Source organism: Myotis brandtii, unplaced genomic scaffold (assembly GCF_000412655.1).
Source record: "Myotis brandtii unplaced genomic scaffold, ASM41265v1 scaffold654, whole genome shotgun sequence".
Classification (NCBI taxonomy): domain Eukaryota; kingdom Metazoa; phylum Chordata; class Mammalia; order Chiroptera; family Vespertilionidae; genus Myotis; species Myotis brandtii.
The window spans coordinates 802,322-810,228 of NW_005370538.1; the positions used below are offsets into that span (position 1 = coordinate 802,322).

A 7,907-nucleotide genomic window follows, 5' to 3' on the forward strand; every position below is an offset into this window, starting at 1 on the left:
GGTTGCCCCACACAGCCTGCTGTTCAGTCATTTGGTTGTCCCTCACTAACCCCCCTGCCAGCCTGGTTGCCCCACGCAGCCTGCTTGTTCAGTCGTTTGGTCATCCCTCCCTAACCCTCCTGCCAACCTGGTTGTAGGCAGCCATCCTGTGAGGGCATGAGGGTCAATTTGCATATTACCTCTTTATTATATAGGATTGTTTTTCAGTAGGATTCTTTATCTGATCAACTCTCACCAGTCTTAAACAAGTCTCAGGTACAAAAGGTGCTGGACTCAGGGCTGCTAGGCACTTTAAAATATAAAACTTATTGATGATTCATTCATTCTTTAACCTGCAACTGCACTGATATGGCATCCATATATCCACATCCATTGTGAGCAGTAGAGACAGGGCGATGGGGGAAATATGCACTGGGCTGGGAGCTGGAAAGCATCCTTTCTAATCCCAACCTTTCCAATAACTTGCTGAGTGACTCAAGGGAACTTGCTTTCCATTTCTGGGCCACAGGATCCTCCTCTGAACCTGAGACCCTCTGTATTCTCTCCTAGTCCCATGACTCAGGCTCCAAAATTTATACAATATAAACTACTATAACCCACTTTCATTATATGTATCAAATACTGAGGCTCTAATAAAGTAGAGCATATAAAGTAGATAGCACAGTGTGGGGCATATAACAAGCCCTCAATGAACAGGTGCAGTTACTATCACAATTAATAAGTATTAACTTTTAATTTATTAAACACTTAAATTACATCATCATCTTTTTAGAATATGGTATAACATTATTTTACATTACAATTCTTTATAATACATTGCAGGCTGGCATGACTAAGAAAAAATGACATAAGTATCTAAACTTAAAAGATAAAATATGATTATTTCCATTTAAAAAGGGCTTTTTTTTTTTTACAAAATAATTCATCACAGGCTCTTGCAAAATGTTAACTTCCCTCAAGTAAATATGAGTTGTTGTATGACTATGTGATTTTCATTCAGTTCTTCAAGATCATTTCTATTGTGTAAAAAAATACGCATACTTGGTATACATCGAGGGGAAGCACTGTTGATTTATCTGGACACTAGCAGGATTCCAGAAGTAATGTGAGTGACCAGGATTGTATAAGTCAAAAGTCAGCAAACTATGCGCATGCTAGTCATATATGTTTATAAACTGGAGCTGAAGCAAACTTGGACCTCTAATGCAAGATTTGTGACCCAGTAGCCATCCTAAGAGGAACCCCTCCTGCGTGCATGACAGCACCTTCCAACTTATGGAGAACATTCCATACACAGAGGTGTCCTTAAGCTGCCTGGTAACTCCACAGAGGCACTCAAGATTGATTACCCTCACTTGTTAGATGACTCCACAGAATCACAGAGCAGTTTGGTGACTTACCCAGGCCATCCAGCTTGTCAGCCACAGAGGTGGTGGTCAAGGTCCAGTGCTACTTATCTCTATATCTTCAACATTAATTTGTTCAATACCAATGCCATAAACTTCTAAAGGAAAAGTCAGGCTTCACTTTTAGAAGCCATAGTTTTGTAATCCCCTGTTTACTATGGTCTTATGGCCCTCGTACTTACAAACATTTAGGGCCAGGTGGAGAACCAGCTTTCACAGATGGAATGGGAGCACAGGATAATTGATTTGGGCCTCCAAGATATTTGTCCTCATTATTGTTTCTGGTAGCTAAATTGAATATTTTAATGATTTATTTTATTGGGTTCAGATTCAGAGAATATGTGAGCAGAGATGGCAACTTCTAAGATCTAGTTAGGACTCCAAATGAAATGATAACATGTGAAAGCTTCTACATAGAGTTAAAATGGAGTTTTTACATTCTTTATAAACAGATTTTAAACTCTTCATTGCCAAGTGTGAAAGAATCAGGATTTGCTGATGCAAGCATGGCCCTGAAGGACAAGGAGACCAAGAAGACTAAGAAGAAGCTGGGGGAGAAAAGCAAAAATCTTCAAGCAACCACTCTGTGAAATCACTACTGCACCTACTGAACAGATGAGGAACTCAAGCCTCAAGATATCTCCAAAAACTTCAGAAGCTTGTAAATTATCCTTTGTGCAGAGACCATGTTATTTTCCATTGTTATTCTACTTTTAATATGTATTAGAACCTGGAGGTATAAAAGTGATTTAAACACAGACCTGCCCTTAAGGAGTACACAGTAGTAGAGTGAGGAGGAGGGGTGTGTGGACAAGTAAACTGACAAATAGAACAAAGTATGATAAACAGAGGCATATGCTAAAACTATTATATTTGGCACCTGGCCCCTTAGTAATGCTTGTAGATGCTATTTTATCACATCTAAAAGTATGGGTTTTTGGGGAAAAGCATATTTTAATTTGTCCCTCAAAGGTGGGTTTCCTTCAAACAAAAGCAACTGGTTGTCATGAATACATTACGTACAAGAAATCTCAAAAAGCCAAGGCAACAAAATAAACTAGTCCCTGCAGATGGAAACTAATCAGAAAGGCTTGGGTCATCGATAAAATATGCTGATCATAAAATATTTATCTTTCGCTGCTGAGAAGAGAAGAATCCAGTTATGAAATCTGGCCTCTCAGGCCATCTGCCAGGGCTAAGTCTGAATCTCCAGTGAATCTTCAGAAGGAGAGGTTAAAATAAATATTTATACCACAGGAGATGTAGACCAAGGTGAGTAAACTCTATTTGGAGAGTTATCTCAGAGGGACTAATAGGAGTTTCTTGTGTATCCTCTGGGAGGGGGCAAATGAATTTGAGGGACAGTTCAGGGGGTTAACCAGGTGGTTTCCATGGCACCCGAGGCATTGAGGAGGAATGCACCAGGCAAATTGTGACGAAACAATTGGGCTGCTGGGCCCAAGGTTATTGGGAGGGCCGGAGGAGGGGGTGAAGGGGAGCTAGGTATGGGGGCAGGGTGGTCACATGGGCCCTAGGGAGTGAGGCCCAAGCCTCCTGGGAGCCAAATGTCATGTGAAGTGTCTAAGCAAGGAGAGAACTCTTTCCTGGACCAGAGGCTTTACCTAGCCAGAACGCTTAGAAGTAATGAAGGCATCTGCAGGGCCAGGACCTGGCTGAAGGGTCTGCAGCTGGCCTGAGGGTCAGCGGTCAGGGACAGCGCTCCCTATGGAAAAGTTGGGGCCAAGGTTTGGAGGTGAGCATTGGGAGACCAATTTATGGCTTTTATGCAAGCTTAAGTCTCCGTTTCTTCTGGGACAGACTAGGGCAAGTGCCCTGTCACATTTAGGGGACCAGCCAAGGGTACTGTCCCTTTAGACTGCCAGAGTCCTCAGCACCAGTCCAGGGCTCTAGGAGAGGCCTTGGTCATGGTGAATGAAGATCCCAACCTGGAGGAGCGGAATGGCACCCCTGAGCAGGAGTATGAGCTCCAGGCACACCCGAGCATGTCTGCCCATCTCAGCCTCTCTGTGTACCCCAGAAGTTCAGCCCACCCTAGTACCTTGGCCCAACCCAGTGTTTTGGCCCACTCAAGTACCTCAGCCCACTCCAGTAGCTTAGGCCCCTAGGACCTCAGTATGATCAAGGTGAGCAAGCACAGATGGGCAGTGGTCTTGTTGTTTAGTTGCTACTCAATGTGCAATGCCTTTCAGTGGATCCAGTATGGCTCCATCAGTAACGTCTTCATGAACTTTTACCAGGTCAGTACCTTTGCCATTGACTGACTGTCCATGTGCTACATGCTAACCTACATCTTTCTACTACTGCTGGTGGCCTGGGTGCTGGAAAAAATGGGCCTGCACACCATTTCCTTCACCAGATCTGCTCTTAACTGCTTGGGGGCCTGGGTGAAGTTGAGCAGCCTGAAGCCACATCTCTCCGCAGTCACTGCACTGGGCCAGGTCATCTGCTCTGTGGCCCAGATCTTCATCCTGGGCATGCCATCCTGCATCACTTCAGTCTGGTTTGGGGCCAATGAGGTTTCAAAGGCCTGCTCCATAGCTGTCTGAGGCAATTAGCTTGGAATTGCAATTGGTTTCTTGGTACCTCCCACTTTGGTACCCAATATTGAAGACCAGGACAACTTTACCTATCACATCAGCATCATGTTCTGCATAATAGGAGGTGCTTCCACTCTTTATTTTCATCCTTGTCATCATCATATTCAAGGAGAAGTCTAAATATCCCCCCAGCAGGGCCCAATTCCTGAACTATGCTTTGGAATCCTCTGATGCTTCATACTTAAGTCCCATTGTCCAGCTCTTCAAAAACTTCAGCTTCGTGATGCTTATGATCACCTGTGGTCTGAATGCTGGAGCTTTTTATGTCTTGTCCACTCTGCTGAATTGCATGTTGATATTGCACTACCCGGTAGAAGAATTGAATGCTGGAAGAATTGGCCTGACCATCATCATTGCAGGAATGCTTGGGGCTGTAATCTCAGGCATCTGGCTGGATATGTCCAAAACCTATAAGGATACAATCCTAGTGGTCTATAGCATGACTCTGTTGGGCATGGTGGTGTACACAATGACCTTGAACCTGGGACACCTGTGGGTAGTGTTCATAACTACTGGCACAATGGGCTTCTTTGTGACTGGTTACCTCCCACTGGGATTTGAATTTGCTGTGGAGCTAACGTACCCAGAATCAGAAGGCATATCATCTGGCCTCCTCAACATATCTGCCCAGGTATTCAGGATCATCTTCACCGTCTCCCAGGGCCAGATTATAGAACACTATGGAACCATGCCTGGGAACAACTTTCTGTGTGTGTTCCTCACCCTTGGAGCAGCCCTCACTGCATTCATCAAGGCAGATCTCAGAAGGCAGAAAGCAAACAAGGAAACTCCTGATAATAAACTCCAGGAGGAAGAGGGGGAGGATGAGGAGGAGGAAATCAATATCAACAAAGCACCCATCACTGTGTCCGAAGAGCATCTCTAAGAGAAAAAGATGGTTGCAACTCAGGGAACAAGGAAAACCCCCTTCCCATATCTTCAGTCAACACAACTCTCATTGCCAGCACAAAGATCTTCACAGGATCACAAAGGTGTTCTGTTCTTACAAAAGTCATACAAATTCATGATAGGAAAAAATAAGAATATGCATGTAAGAAAATAGAATTACCTAAAAAGTCCTAACTGTACTACCTACATATAACCATGGTTAATATCTTTTAGTATGTATTTTCAGATCTCATTCTATGCATATAAACATGGATCTTTCAGCCTAAAGTGATATAGAATGTTTTTTAAATATCTTATTACAAAAATAAGTGAGTTTTATAAAAAATAAGAATATTAGGTAATTAATGCAAAGAATAAATTGTTTAATATGGTGTTCTCTAGTTTTTATTATCTTGACAGCAATTAAAAACAGGTTCTGGTGGTATTTGTCCCTGTTCAGGGAGATGGGACCAGGTCATTAGTGTTTATTAACAACCACCCCAGCAACAAAAAGTTTATCAGCTGTCAATACATGTCACATGTGTCCCATACTAAGAAAAATATTATTTACTTCAATACTAAGAAAAGGGGTAAAAACCATAAGATACAGGCCAGGGGACCTAATGTGCTTTTGAATGATGATGAGGAGGATTTTTTTTAAAAAAGAATACATGGGAAGGAGGAAAAGAAGACAAAACTGATCCTTAGATGTCATTCTCTTTGAGAGAACTAAAGCTTTCTCAGTTATTAAGAGCATAGGTTTTGGAATCAGGTAGACATGAGTTGGCATTTGAGCTCAGCCACCCATTAGTGGTGTGGCCATGGATCAGTGACTTCCTTCTGACTACCCATTTACTCACATGTGGTGAAGTAGGAATGGACAAAGACCATAACTTGCTCATGGGGCTATTGAGAGGCTCAAAGGAAACAATGCATATTAAGTGTTTATAATAGTGCCTGGCACTCAGAGAACTGTAATGGTAATTATTCTTGTGGCTGCTATGCAACTCAACCCAAGGAACCCCCAGGTATATAAACTAAAAATAATTTAGAGATAAGGGTGCCCAAGCCCTTCACATCTCAAAGGAGAACACTAAAACCCAATGAAGGGAAGATACTTTCCAATGACATACATCTATTTTCAATTAATTCAGTAAACATTTATTAAGCATTTGGGTAAAAACACTATTCTAGGAGTATGGTGGGGGCATAGGTAAAAAACATATGTCTTATAGGTGAAGATGCTTATAATCTGTGCAAATTACTTAATCCCCTTGTGCCTCAGTTTATGCATCTAGAAGTTGAGGCAATCGTACCTACTCTATACTGAGAGAATACATGTAAAGTGCTTAGAACACTGCTTGAAACATAGTAAGCTAGATACACATACACACCACACACACACACACACACACACACACACGAACATATTTATATATTTTGTATTTATAATTGGAGTATAGTTATACATATATGTTCATTTTATTTATTTTTAATTATGCATGTATTTGGAAGACTAGATAGAATGAGGCAAAAGTCATCTTCCTATTTGCTTTATTTTTCACTCCTGACAAGCAAAGTTGTGGAGATATGGCATACTCCACAGCAGTGTTCCAGTGTCCAGTCATCATCTGTGTGGGTGTTCAGAAACAATTTCAGTGGTTGTGGTGGTGGCCTCCTCCCACTAGACTGCAGCCCTAGCTGTGGTTCCTGAAAGCCAGTGTTGCAGCAGTAACCTCCTTATTCCCCATCTCCCTGAATGTGAAAACAGAAGTGGCTACATTTGGTGTGCCAGTTCAGTGCTGATGTTGTGGGTGTCATTCCTGGAGACCCAGACTACAGGCCCCACTTCCACTCATCCCAACGATTTTGTAAGTACCTAATTAAACAGAACTAAAATACCTGCCTGCTTCAAACAGCAAGAGTAGCTTTTGATAACTACAGATGAATGTTGACTGCTACAAATGAGTAATTTCTCAAAAGATGGGAGAGAGAGAGAGAGGGAGAGAGTAAACACACCCCAACTAGTGGGAACAGCCAGAACAAAGGTGCAGAGCAGAGGTGTGCAGGATGTAGTCAGGTGACCACAAGAAGGGGCTTCCTGCCAGAACAGACAATCACAGCTAGTGTGACAAAGGTTTGCTCTGGAGACTGATGCTCCAAAATTAACCCCATGACCATATTATTAGACACCAGAGAGAACTGGGAACAATTTTACCATCCCAGAGAGGCAATGCTAGGGGATTCTCAGCACCATTACAACCCTCAAGAGTCCTCTTTTTTAAAAAAGCCTATTTCATAGAAACAGAGAATAGAATGGTGGTTGCCAAAGGCTAAGAAGAAAGGAAATTGGGACGATGTGGGTCAAAAGGTACAAAGTTTGAGGTATAAGAAGGATAAATTCTAAGGATCTAACATACAGCAGGTGACTATCTACACTAATAAAAGACAAACATGCAAATTGGCCGTACCTTCGCTACACCTTAAACCATGCCCACCAGCCAATCAGAGCAACTATATGCAAATTAACTCAACCAAGATGGCGGCCGGCAGCCACGAAGCTGGAGCAAGCAGGAGGCTTGGTTGCCTCAATGATGGAGGAAGCCAAGCTTCCCTCCCGCCCACCCTGGCCGGCTCTGAGCTCCTCTCAAGGCTACAAAGTTTCAATTATAGAAGGTAAATATATCCCAGAATTAAAGAAAAATAAAGGAGAGGTTGGGAGCTTCTGTCGCCGGGGGGGCTTGGCCAGCCTGAAAAAGGCCCTCATCCCCTCACCCAGACTGGGCAGGCACCCCAGTGGAGACCCCCTACCCAAAGGGGGTGTGGCCAGCCTGAAACAGCCATCAGCCCCTCACCCAGGCTGGCCAAACCTCCATGGGGTGAGGGTCCCCACTAGGGAGGGCTTGACAGCCTGAAAATAGCCATCAGCCCCTCACCCAGGCTGGCCAGGCATCCCAGTGGGGACCCCCCACCCTGAAGGGGGGGTGTCCAGCCT

General features: G+C 43.3%; 1 protein-coding gene and 1 pseudogene across 2 annotated transcripts in view; one reads left to right on the top strand and one right to left on the bottom strand.

Moving 5' to 3' along the window:
* The window catches only part of FGF13 (fibroblast growth factor 13), a 594,651-nt gene that overhangs the window by 505,862 nt on the left and 80,882 nt on the right, over positions 1 to 7,907 (bottom strand). The gene's annotated exons all lie outside the window — the stretch shown is intronic.
* On the top strand, positions 3,332 to 4,910 carry LOC102255747 (annotated as a pseudogene).